The sequence below is a fragment of the Otolemur garnettii genome, unplaced genomic scaffold (assembly GCF_000181295.1).
Source record: "Otolemur garnettii isolate 467f Iridium unplaced genomic scaffold, OtoGar3 scaffold00033, whole genome shotgun sequence".
Classification (NCBI taxonomy): Eukaryota; Metazoa; Chordata; class Mammalia; order Primates; family Galagidae; genus Otolemur; species Otolemur garnettii.
In genome coordinates this window covers 3,793,666-3,815,152 of record NW_003852428.1, presented here as the reverse complement: position 1 = coordinate 3,815,152, position 21,487 = coordinate 3,793,666, and the positions used below count along the sequence as shown (strand labels likewise).

Sequence of the window (21,487 nt, the reverse complement as noted above, 5' to 3'; positions counted from 1 at the left end):
GGCATACACAAAAAGAGAGGAAAACATAATTTTTTTCTGAGACATTTAACAAAAACTATTTAAAGAAGGTTCCTGTGTCAGTATATAAAATTGAATGACTATTTACATATTAATCACCATACAGAGAGGTAAAGTCTAAATGATTACCTTTTTTATTCCTTGTTTAAATAATCACCACAAAGTATTTTATTCTGTTTTCAAAAATAATAAGTTTGCAATTTCGTTTCTGAGCTTCTAGATTTGGAATGGAATTTAGAACCCAATTCTCCTCAATGACCTTTTTTTCATTGAAAGCATATTAAAATTAAGAAATATTGAAGAATAATGTAAAGGTCCCTTGATTGGGGGGAAAGGAAGGATTGAAAAGGGAAAATCAGAACCCAGATGCTGAGATGCTTACCCCTTCTATGGTTAGTTTTCATGAACCATGCCTGCCTGTTCTCACAAAGCTGACTGCATTACTTCAAAGAAATGCGATGGAGCTAGAAAATGTCTACAGAAAGACAACTAAACTATCATTAAAAAAGAAGTAGCTTTATATAGGAAGGCCTTAAAGATTAGGATCATCAATCTGGAAACTCTGACATCTATTAAATCATGAAGAAGGTGGAGAGTGTGAAAGCTAAGCTATCCACAAACTTCAATTATACAAGGTCTAAGGGCACCCTTTGAAGTTTAAAAGAGATAAATTTAGGACAAATAATGGGAGGTGCCTTGCCACTTTATTTATTAGGTAGAGTGCTCAGGGAGTAACACCAGCTGAAAATATAATGGGTTCATAAAAGGTTTAGATAAAAAAACATTCAATAAATCAATTCTACACCATCAAAGGGAATTGGCCCAACATATCATTAATACCACTTTTATCTCTGTTAAGGCACAGAGCTCTCCCTGCTCTTCAGTGATATGTGACGTGCCCACCTTTGGACCTTATTACACTGACATTTTTTTTTTAAAGTGTCTTAGTAGCATGGATTAAATGGGCGTGATATGCAACTCTACACATAAGTAAGAATAACTAGTTTTTGAAGAAATTAATTTTCTATAGCCAAGGTAAAAACTCCAAATGACCACTATGAATATGGAATTAGATATATCAAACTCTTTCTGAAGAGGTCTTCTCCTTAAGAGTATGGATTAAATATCTGCATTTAGATGCAAGATCTGCTGGACTGGGATACATATATTCATATACAAATATACATATATTCATAAACACACAAACACAAAAACGTACCAAAGGCGATTTCCCAACCAGAGATGCACTTTAGATTTTGGTCCATGGTGTCTTAGGCTCTCACTGTTAGAGTTCCATAAAGTTCTCTTTTATCATGAAGCTCATCACATTTTAAAATGTTCATCTTTACTGCAGAATAGAATACCTCCTTTACATCATACACTCACAAAATATGGTTTCCAAAATTTTTACTAAACACTGGGAGAGAGAATTTCAAATTTATCTTAGGCTTTTATGTTGAGTCATTTTCATTATCATGATACTTGCTGCTGCAGCGATGTGAATTATTTGTAGGATAATGAAACTGGACCATGTATAAACTAAGGGCTAAAGTCTACATGCATTTTGAATGATAAATATTTGTGCTAATGCTTGGAAAGCCAACGCAAAAAGTAAAAATAACTTCAACTCAAAGTAAGAAAAGCCAGAGACATTCAAATTAAGGTTAACTTTATAAATTCTTTTGGTTCACAAAAAATAAGAGGTTGGTGACTGTGAATATGTCACAAAGAGCTAACATGGACATTGCTTAGAGACTGATAAGTATGAAGTAAGGGGAACTCTCAATATACTTTTGTCTATATAATAAAACTTTCATATAATTCATATAATTCATCATTAACTCATTCAAAGCTCATTTGGCAAAAACCGGTAAAATACATACATGTCCTCTCCTGTTTCTTTTTTAGAAACTTGACAGAGCATTAAAGGGGTGGTGATCACCTTGGGAAAGTGGGTGCTAACATAACACGTATAACGTATTGTAAGAGAGTTCATCCACCTCAAATATCCAGTCCTAGTAAATATGTCATGTATTCATATTATCACATGAGAGTCCATAGTTCTCAAAATTCATATAACTTTAAGGTTTGAGAAACACTGGTTTATATCGGAGCTCCATCACGGTTTTATAACAGTAAACTTTCATAAAAATATAAAATTCCTCTTATGGTGAAGAAACATTATTGAATGTCTTCCTGGTAATAGCTACTTTGTTTGTTGAAACTCAGTAAAGTGTGTGTGAGCACTGTGTATGTGTGTGCATACACGTGCTATATGGAGAAAATGAATGGGTCAGCTTATGTTATAAAGATGAGTTTACAATGTTAAATCTTGGCTTGGTGCCTGTAGCACAGTTGTTACAGCGCTGGCCGCATACACTGAGGGTGGAGGGTTCGAACTCAACCTGGGCCAGCTAAACAACAATGACAACTGCAACAAAAAAATAGCCAGGCGTTGTGTTGGGCACTGGGCACCTGTAGTCCCAGTTACTCAGGACCCTAAGGCAAGAAAATTGCTTAAGCCCAAGAGTTGGAGGTTGCTGTGAGCTATGATGCCACCACACTCTACCAAGGGTGACATAGTGAGACTCTGTCTCAAAAAAAAAAAAAAAGAATATCAAAACTTTCATTTTTCTCCTGCATAATATGATTTACGATGATTTATGTGTCTTTTAAAAATAATTAGCTTACTAGATTTTATTCAACAATTAATGCTTACTCATAACAATTTCTAAAAAATAAGTATATATAATGAAAAATAATCTTTTAACTGTAAATATGCAAATCCTTTACCCTCTACCCAGAAGTGACCATTGTAACTATTTCCTGTGCATGCTCAAGAATATTCACTAAATATTAAAAAAATCACTACAAGCCTTATTTTCCCAGCTGGAAATATTCTCTAAAATCTACTGTATAACATGAAGAGAACAACATGAAGTTCAAGGAGGAATTCATGGTTACTTTTTGAGTTCTTTTAGCGACTTTTTAGTGCATACAATGCAAGTCTTCTTGCTTTGTTGTGAATACATTTTGACAACTCAATTTTACATATTAATAAAATAAAATAGTGTTTAAAGCATGACACATTTGCTGTACTTTTAAATGCTTGCATCCTACTTGTTTTATGGCAATTTTCTCTCATTGAAAAAGGAAATAGTACAAATGAGTCATTAATACATAGAAAAATTTTAAAGGGGGAAATGTAGAGCGGAAAAAATCATTCATATATTTTCTCCCCTCAGGAGAATCATTAAATACATGTACAGGGGAAAGGTTAAGTATAGACAAGCGGGGATCATAGGATGAGAGGTTCCTTCTGACCTTCACACACTAGCTTTGTGATTTGTGAATGTTACCTAAACCTCTCTGTGTCTAAGTGACCTCACTTGTAAAGCGGGGATGATGATACCACTTGCTTCCTTTAACATGGTACAAAGAAATGTTGGAAAGTAATCACCCTGTACATAGTCTAGTCTGCAGAATGTGTCAAATTAATAACAACCATGATTATGGATTTGTCAATATTTTTTTCAATTTTAATCTTTGTAATAATAGAACTTTTATTAGAATAATCTAAATAAAATAAATAGTGGTGAAATGTAATAACCATTTTAATTATATCAAGAGTATGTACTGCACACCACACACTAGTTATTTTGTATATTATGTCAGTTAATTACCAAAAAAACAGATCCATTAAGTTGGTATTGTCCAAGTTTTTCTTCTACAGTGAGGAAAATGTTGACTATTCTTGTGACAGTATGGTGTCAATAACACAGAGATGGAAATTACAAACATAGAGATTCTACTTTGCTTTTTGCTAATGACCCGCTATGAGATTAAGAGAACTTTGTTTCATCAAATAAAAAGCAAAACCAAAGCCTGAAATAAATGAACCCTGTCCTGGTTACACAGATAACCTTAGACTGAAGTAGGATTTAAACAGAACTATCTGGCACATCAAAGACACTAACTCATCAGTGGGACCGTGAGTAATTATAATGGGTATGGAACACCAGGACGCCATCAGCAAGCACGGGCTGGAGGAACTCATACATCCATCAGTGGAAAAAGACTTTGTAGAGCGATCAAACCATGAGGAGCTGGGGACACAACGGTGGCAAAAACTGCATGGCAACTGAGGACACTTGCATTGGGAGCACATGCAAGAAAATTTCATGGGATGGGGATGGGAAGACAGTCTTATGTATAGTATTTATTAGTACTGTCCCATTACTACCCCTATATTGGCTTATCTTGGAGAAATAATAGCTTTGGGTTGAGTTAGAAAGCATTCAGGTCTATATTAACCACCAACAGTTTATGCATAATTTTTTATCTTATTTGTCCCTTTGAATTTTTTTAAGAATGGAAGAAAAAGCATCCAATGTACTCAGTCTTACTATGAAATCAATTTATAGCTTTCTTATGAAAGCTATAACTCAACTGTAGCCCAAGAAGAAAGAGAAAGGGGAGAAGAAGGGGAGGGGTGGGGGAGGATGGGCAGAGGGAGGGTAGTTGGTAGGACCACACCTAGGGTGCATCTTACAAGGGTACATGTGAAATTTACTAGGTGTAGAATATAAATGTCTTAACACAATAACTAAGAAAATGCCATGAAGGCTAGGTTAACCAGTTTGATGAAAACATTTCAAATTGTATATAAAACCAGCATATTATACCCCATGATTGCATCAATGTTTACAGTTATGATTTAAAAAGAAAATGTAAAATAATATCTTTCAATAAACATTTTCATCCTGTCTCCATCCCTTAAGCTTGTATTCAAGGTTCTTCAAAAGTAATTTTCTCAGCATAAAACCATCTTGGTTCCTTTACAACCAACCAAATTTCCATGTCCATTCCTACCTTTGCTCATAGTGATACAAGTTGGGGTTAATTTGCCCCTCACACATAGTCTATATATTCTCAAAGTCAAGGAGGAGTGAAAATTCCACCTTCCACATTACTTCAGTTTTTTGAATTATACTGATGATTGCTAATACTTACTGGTTTCCTAGAGTCATTTTGTTGCTTACTTATATGCCACCAAGTACTTCTGTGCACTATTTTATTTTTCACATACATGTCCCTTAGTTTTTTCTATTATATTTATCTGTCTTACTTAGCTTGTACCATAAAGCTCTGTACAGAGTATGTCCTTAAAACAATGAATGACTGTAAAACAAGATTGAATTTTTAAAAAATTCAAATAATTTGTGTATCTTTAAATGAAGAATGTCCCCTTCAATGAGTCTACTATAAAGAACTAATACTTGTCATTTTCAATGTACTTGGGCAACTTTCCTATTTTAGAATGAGTTTATGGGCTCAAAGGTAAAAAGAAATCTACATTTTGTACTTAGAATTACTCATCTGGTATACACAATCAAATCACCCTGCAAGAATTAGAATACATTTGGCCATGCTGCAACTCCAAAAATTTATATCCAGTCGGTCTTCTAGGGTGGACCAGTTGTGTACACTAAATGAATTAAGATAATAATGAAATCAATTAAAAACAAAATCATCAAGTGAAAGCCACCTGCTTTAGAGTTTCTCCTTCACAAAACAAAAACTGTTTTTGCTTAACAAAAGAAGTGGGGAATATTGTCTAGTAGAAAGGAAAACACATTTTGTGTTCCTCAGAAGTCATTTAATCTTTCAGGTACTCAATCAAGTATATTTATCTGTAAAAAACAAAGCATGAAATTTTCTCTACCTATTTGATATATAAATTAATATACCATACAATTGCTACTATGTGGGAAATACTGAACTAGGTGTGGGGGTTGTAGATAAACATTAGAGTAATCCTGATTTTAATAAAGTAGAAATATACAAAAAGAATAGGAATATTAAAAATAACTCAAGGCAGATGAGGATTCACAATAAAAAAGAAGTATAAATAAAGAGTTAGAAGTTTTCCAAAGCTAGAGAGCCCGTGTAGCTGGAGAACTCAAAGAATATCTTGTGATAAAATGATTTCTTTTTTCTTTCTGGCTAGATGCCTAGTAATGGGATTGCAGGATCAAATGGGAGGTCTAGTTTGAGTTCCTTGAAGATTTCCCATAATTCCTTCCAAAAAGGTTGTATTAGTTTGCAGTCCCACCAGCAGTGTAAAAGTGTTCCTGTCTTTCCACATCCACACCAGCATCTGCAGCTTTGAGACTCTGTAATGTGGGCCATTCTCACTGGGGTAAGGTGATAACTGAGGGTGCATTTTGATGTGCATTTCTCTGATAATTAGTGATGATGAGCATTTTTTCATATGTTTGTTAGCTGTTCATCTGTCTTCTTTAGAGAAGGTTCTATGGACATTTGCACTAGACTGTTTATAGCAGCTCAACTTACATTTGCCAAATTGTGGAAACAACCTAAATGCCCACCAATCCAGGGATGGATTAATAAACCAGGGTATATGTATATCATGGAATACTATGCAGCCACTAAAAAAGATGGTGACTTTTACATCTTTAATATTAACCAGGATGGACGTGGAACATGTTCTTAGTAAAGCATCACAAGAATGGAGAAGCATGAATTCAATGTACTCAATTCTGATATGAGGACAGTTGATGCTAGTACATGGTGGAGGGTGAGAGAAGGGAAGAGGATGGAGAGAAGGAGAGAAGGAGGGAGGGTGGTGGATGGTCACTCTGTGACCCCTCTTGGTGGCAGGACGTAATTACAACAGGGACTTTACCTTACAAATGCAAGTAGTATAACCTGGTTCTCCGTACCTTCAATGATTCCCCAACAATAAAAATAAAAACCTAATAAAAAAGAATATCTTAACATTTGAAGTCTACTTGAATTAGGTATGAGTTTTAGCACATAAAGCCTGGGGGAAGAATGCCATTGTAAACAAAACTGGAGAGAGCAAACAAAAGCAACAGTAAAATAATAAAGAGAAGTCTCCTAGAACTCAAAACTGGTCTATTTGTCTGTGTTCTGAGGCAAGTTACAGAAGGGGGAGAGCCCCTCCAATGTTCTATAACAAGGAAGAATTAGAACAGTTTAGGATAAGAAATTTGACTTTTAGTTAGCAATAATAATGCTGATCATAGTTAGGCATTGACAATTCAAAAAAACGCTACGAAAGTGCTTTTCAAGGAGAGCTGCAATTTATACTCTGGACAGAGTTAAGAGGTAGCCACCTTATTATCCCATCTTCTAGACAAGGAAATGGGGTTTAGCTAGATGGAAAAATTGGGCCAAGATTTTAAGCTTTTTCTTTGGTGACAGAGGTAAAATTCCCTGTTGGCCTAATTCTGGAGTGAAGCAATTTATCGTTATTCAGTAGGGCCTCATCTTGTGGTTGTACAGGGAAAAGTTTGAGCTACAGAGTGACACAGTGTCACAGCCTTAAGGATTTGGCCTAATCTCATCCCTCAAGGAAGTGTTTCTTGGATCTCAGCACTACCTTCCCTTTTCACTTTCATAGTATTCTGTGTTGGGACTGTTCTGTGCAATTATCAGCCCACATTGTAATTTCTGTTTTGATTTACTGGAAAACATCGGAAGACATTCAGGGTCAGGAAGTTTGATTCTGGCTTCTTTTTCCTCATATATTATTGGATAACATGTTGGGTTCTCCATAATGGAAAATAAATACATACTATTGAATGATTATAGAAAATGAAATAAAAAAATATTTAGGATGGATAGAGGGGGGTGAGACACAGGCGTGACAATCAGCAAAGAGGTCTTTAAATCTGCAGACATCCACACCTCCTGGTTCATCAGCTTTGTCTTCTAATACCCAATGAAAGATTATTCACCTTTCAAGTTCTCTATCAGATCTCTATAATTAAATTGCCACATTCCCTTCTCTGCAGTTTTCTAAAACTCCAAAAACTCCATTCATACCATAAGCAAAACACTAAAAAAATTACAATGTATGTACCTTTACATGTTAATTTTCTTACTGTATTTTCATCTCATTGAGAAAAGGGCTATATCTCATCTACATTTATTTCCCAAGATCTTAAAAAACTCTAAAATATCTATAAAGAACTCTACAATCTGGTTGACTTGTAAAAGGAGATATAATTTGAATATCATTTGTAGCGTGGAGTTGGAATCAGAAGGAAAATATTATATTTAATAGAGAGAACAATAAGATGACTCATCAAATAATTATATTTGAAAGAAAAAACAGGTGAAATTTATAGACAATGTATCTCTAGCTTCAGGTCAGTGAAAAATGGAAAACAGTTAAAAAGTGGTCTCAGAGTGATTGATGGTTGACTATGGAAATTGCCTTATCGCTGGAGGATAATTTTCTTGGATAAACAAACAGGTATGCTAAGGTTACAAATAAAAAAAAAAATTGAACAGGAACTAGAAATTTATAGCTAAAATTATCTTGAGTTGTTTTGGTTTTTATTTGCCTGGGGGAGATATTCTCCTGTGTTTCTTTCTACATGTATAATTATCCATTTACTATTCCTTCTACAAAAACCTTTGCCCTAAGCAATAGCACTAAGTGTAAATAAGATATCGTCAAAAGGTTGCATTCAAATTTTAAGCATTTCTAACTGTTAAATACACCATTTCAATTTTGCTTACCTTTTGGAGTTGAAATAAATACTTTATATATTCATTTGAAATAAAAACTGGTGTGCAGCATTGCAGAGAAAAAACTAGCAGTCTTTGGAGAATAAAAGCAAATCAATAGTAATATCTTTTGGAATAGAAGCACTTTTGTTGACAGAAGGAGCATAGTTTAATGGGAAGCAAAGTAATCTTTGTTTTCAGCCCGACTGTTGGGCCGTGCATGAGAAATGACATGCTCTAACCACCTGCACTACATTAAAAGGTAGTCTAGCGTGCTCAAAGTATAGAGAGAAAATAACTTGCCTTGTAGCAATGGAAAACTCATGGCTTTCTTTCTTTATTTTTTTGAGACTGAGTCTCACTTTTTCACCCTTGATACAGTGCCATGGCATCACAGCTCACAGCAACCTCAAACTCTTGGGCTCAGGCAATTCTCTTGTCTGAGCCTCCTGAGTAGCTGGGCCTACAGGTCCCCACCACAACGCCCGGCTATTTTTAGAGGTGGGCTCTCACTCTGGCTCAGGCTAGTCTCAAACATGTGAACTTAGGCAGTCCACCCACCTCGGCCTCCCAGAGTGCTAGTATTACAGGCATAAGCTACTGTGCCTGGCAACTCATGGCTTTAATACATAACACAGTAATAACCTTCATAAGTTTGGGGGGTTTTGTTTTTCATAAATTTGTCCTCAATGAACCTATTCCATTAAATTATCCCATCTCCCCCAGAAGGGGCAATAGAGGAGTTTTTCACCTTTAATTGTCACTAAGCTATTACATGTGTGATCTTGGAATTTTATTCACGTTTTCATGGTGATGATGATGACGATGACAGGAATGACAACTCACTGAAGATAAACATGTCTGGATAGATAAATGTGACTATGGACACAGTTGTAGCTATAAATAGCTATAGTAATAAAACAGTGAATATTTTCATGCTATGAGCAAAGAAAATTTTATTTTGATCAAATTTGTTCATTTTAAACTTCAGATAATGGGGAGTAATATAAGCAATCAATAACTGTCTTAGATTTTAAATACCTAAATCAGTGTAGGAACTTTCTTGTAAAATTACAATAGAAGCAGTAACTATGGTGGCCTTCCCACACAGAAAATCTAGTAAAGGAAAACTGATATTTAACGACTATGTGTATTACATTAAGTAAATATAAATTATTTTATTATCTGTAGCAAAATATAGTGAATAAATGTGTTTCTCTGAACTTCCAATAAACTCACTGAAAAGCACATTCAATGACCAGAGTTTGGTGCATCAGTTCAGGCTGCAAATGCCAAAATACAAATAAGGTAGCTCTTAGTTTCAAGAGGGTTCTGGAAGGTATTTTTCTTTGAGAAAGTTAAGTGTTTAAGGGGTTATTAGTGTTTCCTTGCAGCCACACAGTAATATAGTTTAATATTTATATTTTGCCTCAAAAGTGTTTAAAATGTTTTATTCAGATTTTTGTAAAACAATATTTACTATACTTCATATAAATATGCAAAAATGATAAACACGATTCATTTCAATACCATTTTATAACCCTTAAAGGAAATTCACATCTGTTTCAATGATTCTGAGTGCAATGTTCACTTGGAAAAGAATCTGAAGCCAGAGAGAATTCTTTAATATACTAAGACACGGCCACCAGGTGGCTCCAAACACCAAAATATTTTCCCTCTGGCTAAGTGAATAAATTATTACCAGAAATATTAGAAGCAATTTACCCTATAAATGGGTCAATACTTCAAAAACATAAATTTATCTCAACCCTATGATCAAGTTTTTAATTCCATTTGATATTGTCTTAATTGAAGGCATTCAAAGCAACACATCAAATGACTGAAAATCTTTAAAGGATTTGAAGGATTTTGAAAGAAAATGATTGTTACATTCTACATAATTCATCATTCAATAACACTTCTTAGGTTTTTAAAATTAATTTCTCCTCTAATTTGTAACATTTTTATAAACACTTTATTTCCAGCTAAAAAAAGAAGAAAAAATAGGCAAACTAATGAACTTTCTGTCTAGTAAAATTAAAGGATTTTAAAGTTGAAGTATGTTTAATTTTTTAGCCCATGGAAGGCCTAAAGCTTAAGGCATACTTTTTAAATTGTCATGCAAATTAAATTAAAGATGTATATATTAATAGAATTTTTTAAATTAGCCATCCTGATCAATCAGGTATATAGTTAAATCATTTTGCCAGACACTACAATAAAGTTTCAAGGAAAGAGACTGCTACTTAATGGCCACAGCATTTAATAAAAATGATAAGTAAAACTCTGCCTTTGATTAAAAAGATAGTACATGACAAAACAGATATTAAATGTAAATATAAAGCTATGGCAAAAAAAAAAAAAAGGAGAATTATCTTTACCAGGTTCAGTAAATTATACCTGTCAGCTAAGTTAAGAGGTCTCTATCATAGCTCATCTCACATTACAAGTTAGCAGATAAGATGAAGTGTTAAGGATGTCCTTTGAATATCTGAATTTCTAAAATAATATACTAACTAGTTCTGAGCGATAAATAATACTGAAAAGTGAAAACTATGATATGATTCTGAATTTTTAAAATAAAGCTTTAAGAAGAAAGTCTATATGGTCATATATATATATACATATATATATATGTATATTTTATAACCTCGGTGTTATGTTTGTTTATGCAATCCCCAGAGATCATTCAGCTGCTTCTAAAATTACTACACAAAAGATGCAGAGAAAAAGGAAGAAACTGAAACAGTGATTTTAAATTGCTCTTCATATCACCTTGAATGTGAAGAATGAATTATCTAAATAAAACCTGTTAAATTTTTCACATTTAGCTGCAGGTTCTGTCTTCATCAGTTTCAGGGACCAGGTCTAGGAAGTCAGTCGTCCACTGACCTTTCAGCTTGTAATAGAGAGTGCAGAATTATTCTTGAGATTTATAGGTATCAAAACTTTAATGAGATAATTTCTATAATGCACTGCCTCTGTTCATCATTCTTTTTCGAATTCTCATTACTCTGACCTCAAGAAGGAGAATCTGTGAAAGGAACCATTACTGCAGTGTATTCAGAAATGGCTCATGTTTCACCTGAGTGAGTTTATGTGGCTTATGGAATTCACAACATTTAGTCTCAGTCTTCCTAATGCTTTCTCCCTTCTCTGTCCCCTTTTCAGGACCTTCACACCATTTTCAAAACTCATCACCAGTGGTTCCCGAGCTCATGCAATGACTATCTGAGAACGCAGTTGAAGTTTGCAGGTCACATTAAACTCCACTCAACTGACATTATCACCATCATCTGAGAATAAATATATTTATGGCAGTTACATATTGAACCCTTTCCAATTACAATAATAGACTTATGAACTTTTTCTAATTAGTATAATAATCAACCATATCTTTGGAAATGTTATGGTTCTCACTTCCATTTCCCATCTTTGGAATGAAGAATGCATTATATTGTCAGTAGAATCAGACTGAAAACACCAAGAATTTCTCACTTCAACTCAAGCACAAAATTATTATTAGATGACAAAAGTTAAATTTTTTTAAATCTTAAATTTTTTGGTTAAGTCATACCCTATGGTATGGTTAAAACAAAACACACTTGATATTAATGAAAGCACACAGGTCACATGAATTAACACCAGGAACACTAACAGGGAACAGTAGAACACATATTGTGTATTTTTGCTGGACTTTATTGTAATTGCTTCTTTTAATCATGATAGTTGCCCTATTATGTAAGTGCAATTATTTAATCCCATTTTACAGATAAAGAGCTACCACCAATATTAAATATTTAGTATATGTAAAGTGGTACAGCCAGGATTTAAGCCCAGACAGCTTGGTGCCAGGGTCCATGCTGTTACTCAACAAAGTTTCTTGCGGGAGCACTTCGGTCAGGGTCATTACATTTTCTAAGAAAGGAAATCTCAGTACCTCTGGCATGCAGCCTGATCACTGTGTAGGTTTTCTATTAAACATGACCTTCATCAGTTTTCCTCACATAAACAGAATTGTATATAGGAGAGTCTTTTTGACAGAGTGACTGAGTTTGAAACTCACAGTGGCTTCTGTGGTGTGCATATTTTCATTATTTGCATGGTGTGGAAGCTCCCGTTCATAAACATGTTTAGCAATACAACTTTGGGGTGCACTTGGCCTTCAGATGCATATTTTTCTGTAGACTTCCCGACTTGGATGGGTCTATCAGTCTCAACTCTGAGTCCTTGCTTTCTCCCATATAGTCCCCTGTATCTGCACAATGGCTACTGCAGGTTTGAAGCAAGCTCAGATCACCAGCCAAGAGGCTACTCCTGCCTGAAGCACCAGTCCAGAGCCTACTCTCACAGCACTACTGAATCTTAGGCTACACAAAAACATATCTTGAACCAGACTGCTAAATCATTCTGATATTTTCTTACAAGATGTCATATGGCTTTAAATAAAATAATGCAGCTTTAAAAATGTAGGTGAAGTAGATCCCCGTCTTAGTCTCTTTAAAAGCACCTAGTACTTATCTTCTTATATTTATCCTTACCCTATATAGGATATGTAAATGTTCTATATTTATACTTACCCTTCATATAAAACTGGAATATGACAAGTTGTGTGACTATTCCTTCAATGTCTCACTGTAAAGGAGGCTTTCCTTTTTTTTCTCTCTCTGCTCATGTTTGTATTTCTGGCTTATGGTAGGCACTTCAGGAAGACTTGGCAAATGAATGAATGAATGAATGAATGAAACAAGATATTAAGTTCGTTTTGTAGTATTTATAATAGAAAATCAAAAGACAAGACTTTGTGTTAGATGGAGGGATAAGTGACTTCCCAATGATATTCTGGTAATTAATTTTAGCCCTAGTCCATAAAAATGGAAACATTTAAAACATAGTTACTTACATTTAGAATATAAATCATATGATATTTAATGATGACTATCTCACATTAGAATCGGCCTCCACTCAAGGACAAAACTTGTACTAAATTAATGCTTGTATCTCTAGATGCGACTCCAGGGAATGGCTCATAGTAACTTCCCCCCAGATGAGGGAAATTAATTAGGAGCTAAGGAATAGCTGAGCAAATTATTTATGGAAACAAGGAAACGATCAAACTTATAATGGAAAATGCAGAAGTAAAAAGTATAACACAAGCAAAAGAGTAAACAGAAATATAAGATAGCCTAAAATCAAAAGGAAGTGAAATTAGTGAGTGTGGATGTTACATTGTCATAGGATTGGGCTTCTCAGCACCATTAAAAATTGAAAATTTCCAAGAGGATGTTTTGGGACAGTGGTCTATAAATGGAGTCTTATTTTACTTCAATAAAAAAAAAAAAGACTTTTTTTGTCCCCACTTTCATCTTCTTGGACCTACCTAGAAATAGGCTTGACCTATAAAGTAAAGGGAAAAAAATATCTTTCCTCTGAAGTCAGGATTATTGCTGCGGTTTCTCTAACTTCACATCTCCACTGTGGGATTTCTCCACTGAGAAATCCGGCCCATCTCCCAGCCACTGGGCTGGATTTCTTATTTCATATTGTATAATGGTGGATAATCCAATTTCAAGGGAAAAAATGTTTAGTCAATCCAATAGTTTTCTTAGATTTTAGTGATATTTCACTTTTTAGTGTTGACCTAATCATGGCATTTATTCCCATTAGTGAAGTTTTACAAATTAATTTTTAAAATTATGTAAAACTATCTAGTTATTAACTGTTGGAAAATTGGGACTCATGCTTTAAAAGGCATAGTAGCTAGGAAAGAAGAGATGCCCAGATAAAAGTAGAGTTTTTACTTTTTTTTTTATTGCATCCATCTAAAAACCTTTATATTAGCAGGGGAGTAATCATTTGTTTTGTGTAGAAGTTCTGTAGAAAACCTCCACTCTTCACTCAGCAGTTAGGAAAAAAAAAAAAAAAAGAAAGAAAGAACGGTGACTCTAAATATACACACCTATGTTTAAGATTCAGTTTTTAACTAATCTCCAAAAGAATCACTGAAGCTGTGGTTGAGGAGGCAGATATATAAAGATTTTCTGTAAGTTCCTATTCATGGAGAAATAATTCATAGAGGAAGCCAAACACAGGCAGAAAAAATCCGCATGTTGGTGCTTTTGATTCTCCACAGACTATATATTGAAAAATTACTCCGATGACAAAACATCGTTCAGCACTACAGTGCAGGAAGATACCTCAACTTACCATGTTTAGAACGAAGTTTTAAAAAAAAGGTGGGAAATGTTATAGATGACAAAGCTCATGGTTAGTCATTGGGTACTTAATTCCTTACCTGATGAAACAAGTTGGCCTACACTTTATTTTACTTCGATCATTTAAAGAAATGCCCTACTGTTGGTTTCAAAAGTATGTAATTGAGTTAGAGGTAGAAAAATGTTAAGGTTTCCCTTTATTTAAAGCAAATTATTTAAATATCATAGTTGAATACACTTTGCAGGTTGAAGGTCCACATCACAAACAAAACTTAGAAAAATTCTTAGATAACTCAAATATTCTCTAATCCATCTAAATAGTAGGCTATTAGCTTAACGTTTGTCTTCAGATGTCAAATTATCTGGAAACATGGTCCATTATTGAAATTGAAGTTTGATTCAAGAATTACAGAAATATGCTTTACTTTTAAAAGTCACCAAAGTTGCAAGAGATTCAAAGGAAATTTATTTAACTTGATTTAGTGGGAGTGGAGCTACATGAAAAAGAAGAAGCAATTACATTTTAAAATCTTGTCAGTATTACATATAAAAATTTACTCCTCATTTTCTAATTTTTGAGGCAAATATGTTGATTGCCTTTTATCTATTTGAATAAGTATATCAAATTTTGACTTCAGTTCTTATATTTGTACATATTACTTTAACAATGCATAGAGATCCCAGAATAACTTATGTTAAAATACTTATTTTATTCAGTTTATTGATTATTTGATTTTGCCTCACATTCTGCTTAACTTGAACATTGTTACAATTTATGCTTCAAATTTTAAATTGGATACAAGAAGGCGGAATGGTTGTTTTCCACTCCTCAGTGGCTAGAATAGACATTTACTCATTTGTATCAGATTTCACTTCATAGTGTCAACTAGTAATATGCGTTCAGTGTAGCAAAGAAGAATCACCACGTCTAATGAAACAGTTTTCTAGAAACTCGTCATTTACATTTAATCTATGTTTAGAATTAGGGCTCTGTCAAACTATTTTAATGTCCTCTCTGACAGTAAAGCAACAGAGATGCTTAATCAAGAACATATGCACTGACTATAATAATTAATGTCTATGCAATCTATATTCTGATAATTTAGAGAAATCCTTTCATTAATGAGTGTTGATTCCATACTTTGCTTGTTGGTGCAGTCAACTACACTGGTGCCCATTTGACACCTTAGAAACCACAGAGTTATACTATTTATAAGAATTGCCTTCATTTTAAAGCCGACTGCACTGTCATACACTTTATGCTATAATGCAAAGGATAAGATAATACATTTAATGTACAATGTAGCAGATGATAGAACACTGGCCATAAAAAGCACAGGATTTACAGAAATATTTTATATTGAGGTAATATAAAAAAAAAGCACACGGGGAATTTATTCAAGGACTTTGGTAATGGTTATAAAGGAGAAAGGAGAAGAAAGGAAAGGAGGGAGGGGGCAGTAGGAGAGGAGGAGAGAGAGAGAAAGAGAAAGAATAGATGTTTTGATAAATTTATGAGGATCAGCAGGGCTCTGAAGTGTTTAGAAAAGTCATTTAATGCTGAATTTCCTGGTGTGTGCAATGTTGTATTATATCTTACAGCCTATCGCTCAATACTGTCCTAAAGCTTAGCATGTCATTTAATTTTAATTTATATCCACGCCTCATATAGCGTATGTAGAATTGAGATTGTTTGCTTGAGAAAAAAAAAATAGATTGAGAATTGAGATCACATGGTTTGGTAAAGGGTTTTCTGGTGTCACTGACAAACTCTCTAAGGATCTGACTCCCTTTACTGTAAGGGATTGTTACAGGAAGGCCCTTCACTCTCCTATAGACAGGGATTATTTTTAAGGAAAGCTGCATTTTATTTCCTAAAATGATCCAAAATAAAATTTTATTTCACCCATTCTTGTTCAGTTCATAGCTTGCCCTTTCTTTAATTGCCCTTCCACTATGGGTAAATGTTTAACAAATGTCTCTTGGGCATATAGTTTATAGGGCATCACATACATTGCAAGAGAGAGAGAGGATAAAAATGTAAAGAATTGGAGAAAACAAAGTACTTATGTTTTCAAAAAAGTCACGCTTTGTGAGAAATTGCCTTGGTAATAGACTTAAGCAAAAATTGTACTGAAAAAGCCCGTCAGATTGTTTTAACTGATCGATGTTAATATTTCATTAAGGATAACATATTCCCAGAAATCTACAACTTTAATGTGATGCATCTAAATTTTCTGGCAACGTGTGGCTTGAGTCAGTTCAATGGAATGGTGACCAAAATTGTATGGCAAAGCAAAATGGCTTGACATGTTTTAGGTACCCTTCTATTTAAGATAAAGACAGCACAGGGGATGATAAAGGGCTCGAGGGCTCACACCAAAATGCCAAGTGAATGAGGCTGCAGTGGAGTCAGAAATGAAGAAGAGGACAGAGGTGGCCCAAGCTGCTACTAAAATCTCAGAGAAAGAAAAAAATAATTGCTCATTGTTTGAAATTTTCTCTTGTTCTTATGCTTCAAAAACAACCCTGTAATAATGACTGTTGAGCTTCTTGAGATAAAGCAAAAAACTGCATTAATGATCCATGAGTCTGATCCAAAGGCTTTAACAAAACAAAAAACACTACATTTAAATTTTTACAAAAGTTATTCCTATCTGTATATTTCAGTTTATTATAGTGATGACAAAATAAAATTTTTAGTGAACTCATTGGTCTGCATTAGTGTCAAGAAAAGAAAAAACTTGTCTCTTGTTAATTTTCAATTTCTCAAACATGTAGTCATCATGTCATTCTCGGATTCGGTTTTGTTTCCCTAAAATAGTCACAAAAGGGATAATAAACGGAACTGAGCACAATTCACCACTGCTCAGCAGAAGTCTAACAGAAATGAAGGAATCTTTCTTGCTACTTGGCTTTCAACTTCAGTTTATTTCAGACATGACTGAGAAAGATAATACACAGCTAGTAAACTGACTCTTCTAAAATCTTATTCCATGTAACATTTTGGTTAATCAGTAGTTTCCAAACATAGACCTGAAATTTGGAAATCAAGTATCTGTAGAAAATTACTTATGATTGGCATAAACAATTTTTATTTTTCTCCATTTTTATGTTACAGTATTTAATAAGCCCTTGCAATGTGACAACAGTATGAGAATATCATTTGCATAGGAAAAATAAGAATATATTTTGACCACTCCTTTTGATGCCCAAAGGTTAGACTAGGGGTAGATGGGTTTATAATCCTAATTTGTATTAACTGCTTACTATGCCACAATATTACTGATAATAACACTTAACAGAAATATGGTTCACTTTGCTGCTGAATCAGCATCATCAGAGTGAAAGCCGTTCCTATGCTGCAGCCTAGTGGAATTACTTGGTATAAAAATGATATATTCCAGCAGGACGTGGTATTATTACTGGCTGCAAAGTAGGTTAAGAAACACAGGAAATAAGTCATATGCCCATAAATTTCCCAGATAATATAAACTTTGCCTTTGTTATTTGTTTGGATGAGAAATTAATGAAAGCCCAGACATGCACCCTATGTTTAATGCAAAATTCACATATTTTGGAATTAACCTTTTCAGTTTCAAATACTCTCTATTTTTCAAGAAGAAAAAGAAATACCTCTTTTAGTTTACACACTAACTTTATTAATAATGTGCCAGGAATATATACCCCTCGAGACATAGAAGAAAATCATTTTTCTACCATTTTTTCTTCTTTTTAAAGAAAACCCTGGTGTAGGTAAAAAGGTAACAATGAAATATTAAATCGATTACCTGTACAGTACTGTTCTTATCAACATACAGCTAGTTTTTATAAACATCAAGGATCATCTCCACCTGGAGCACGAATCCAGTACTGGCAATTTAATTATTGACCTCACACATGTGTGTCTGTACCTGGTTGCTCACAGAGTTTACATTCCCTCTTGCCATTTCCCCCCACCCTCCAAACATCTAAGTGTATGAAATTCACTTCTTTGATTGGAGTCAGGGAAGGCATATACATTCACCAAAGAAGTGAATTTGTTAGCAGTAAGTATTTGAAACCAAAAAAGTATGTGATTGAATAAAATCAGACATCGACTCACACTTTAAAGACACAACCAAAAAAAAAAAAAAGTGAAAGCAAAAGAAAGAAGCATTTCTTTATATTTTTGTCATCAAAATGGGTCTGTATTTGATGTGTCCCTAAGGCACAGGCACATGCTGTTTATATTTGTTCACTCTCCAATCCCTTCACCACATCCCTCCCCAAATAAGCCATCATTCCCTTATGCATTGCACATTGAATACATCTGTGCCACACTGACTACCCTGGGGTGGGGGGGGGGAGACACATTTTCTATGCAACTTAGAATTCACCTATTTCTCTGGGACATAACCTCTCCTTTTTTTCCTTCATCACTTTAACTAAAAACAAACAAAAAGCTCTATCAATGACACAATGTTTTCATGAAAGTTCTACTAATTAAAAATCCTCACCATACCAGACCTAAAAAATGAGCAGACTCTTGCCAAGTGTTATTCACCACAGAGAAGCTCTTGTCGCTACGTTTTAAAGGAAAATAGAGAGGGGGATGGTGTGGAAGGAGAAAGTCTACTAACATATGCATTGAAGTATAACAGTTGTTGGCGTCAGAGGGACAGATTATTTTTAATATAGATCCTTCAGGAAAAAAAAAAAGAGAGAGAGAAGAAAATATAATGCATTTCCAAAGAGATGAGAAGTGATGGATGTGCAGTTTTGGATAATAGATGCTTTTACTGGAAGGAAGGACCACAATTATGGGAAAGAGATCTGTACCATGAAAGCAAAAGATGATAGGTCAGTTTTAAAACGATATTTGCCTTTATACCTGTCGACTCCCCTTTTTAATGATAAGGAGCTAGTAGGGTTTTTATCGTAGCAGCACAAAACCCACTTTTAGTCTACTGCTTTGCCCATACTTACAGTGCAATCAATAGTTACTTGTTGGGGACAGGCATTTAGACTTGCAATATGCTGCATTAATTTAACACCACATAAAATATGGATTTTATTGCAGCAGAGACAATAAATGGTGCAACTGCTGACTCCATGGATTTAATCTCCCCCCCTTTTTTTAATCTCTCACCCCTAACACCTCTGAGTCAGATATAGGATGTGAACATAGGAATTACACCCATTCAATCCCTGATAAATGTCAATCTTTTGTAGTTATGTAGATGCTTAGTGACCATTGACAGTTTCAAGGATTCTGTCTTCTGCCTGTCATTTCTCTTTAGATTGAAGGTGCAATGAACTCTGACTAGGAATAAGTGCCGAGTGGCTCCATTCATAGGGAATGTGAAGTCATGTTAGATGTTAGAGTTCCCAGAAACAATGTTATCTCTTAATCGATTTTTCAAATACAGATGAACAAGTATGAGCACGTCAAATTACACTCCGTAAGACATTTTTAGTGTTTGTTCAAAGTGATCGAATTCACAAACTCTAATATCCTGACCCACTGTTGAGCATTAATATATAATTTATCCAGCTTTACGTTACCTAGACAGATATTCAAAGCGGTTGCTTCCAGAATTTTAACATACAGAGTTGTATGCTCATTTATTTACGTATTAAAGACAATTATTTTTAGATAACTGCGAAATACAACTTAAAAACAAACATTTCTCCCCCCAAGAGGAAAAAAACCAAAACACCTTAAGGGAGTTAAAAGAAGAGAGGTGAAGTCTTCCTACCTTTTTTTTTCTATCAGCTTCCGGATAATGGAAGTTGGTCCCAGCCAAAATAACCCCGGAGAAATTGTCACTAGGTCCCCTTTTTGTTTGTTTGCCGCTGTTATTTTCTATCCCTGGTGCTACTTCAATCTAACTCCAGCTTTCCCTCAGCATCACTTTTAACTCTGGACGACAGGGAACCGAAGAAAACGGGGGCGAGCTCTCGCTCTGATTGGCTTTCATTCAGTGCTTCTGATTAAGGGGAAAAAGGAAAAAAAAAAAAAAAAAAAGCCAGCCAAGGGGGAAAAAAGCCCTTCCTCACGCGGAGAGAAAGGTTCTGCTGATAGAGCTGCAGCACTCGCCATGGGAAGGTTAGAGACTGGGGAAGTGCAGGGCTGGGGCGAGCACACAGCGATTTGCAAGTGAATGCGAGGGGAGGGCGCATCCTCGAGGAGGCTGCGCTTGAAAGGCGTCCCCTCCCCCGCAGGGCAGAAAGACTCTCTGTTTCAAGGCTAAGGTAATCAGCCCGATCTAATCCGCCTGTGTCCCTAACACAATCTCGGCAACACGACTGCTTCCTGCAATTTTTTCCCCCCCGAACAGATACTTCTGACATATATATTCCTGCACCATGCTTACACCAGACTCCCGAAATCCAAGTATTAACGGAGCGCTAAGACAAATTGCAATCAGATCTCATAATGTTACCAGAGTGATTTTTGTTGCAGTTTTTGAACGTTTATTGTTTTGCGTTCAGCGAACTTTCTCTTCTCGATCATCCAAATACCATGTTTTGGTTGCTTATTGTCCTGGGGAAGGGAGCTTGCTCCTCATTTTGGAATGTCGGTGAGCCAGGGTCGTCCGCTGAATCTTGACAGCTTTCCATTTTAATACTTTATAGATAACATTGTATATTAATCATTTAAATATATAATTAATGTAATTAAGATATTTAGACCTTGAACTTGA

The 21,487-nt window shown here is 34.8% G+C and overlaps 1 protein-coding gene across 2 annotated transcripts in view; it reads right to left on the bottom strand.

Annotated features, from left to right (window-relative positions):
- CDH10 (cadherin 10) overlaps positions 1 to 20,942 on the bottom strand; it is a 155,426-nt gene extending 134,484 nt beyond the window's left edge. For both annotated transcript variants that reach the window (XM_003789535.2, XM_023513075.1), the window contains exon 1: positions 20,540 to 20,942. The gene's annotated coding sequence lies outside the window, so the exon portion shown is untranslated. The remainder of the gene's footprint in view (positions 1 to 20,539) is intronic.
- Between the last annotated feature and the right edge of the window lie 545 nt (positions 20,943 to 21,487).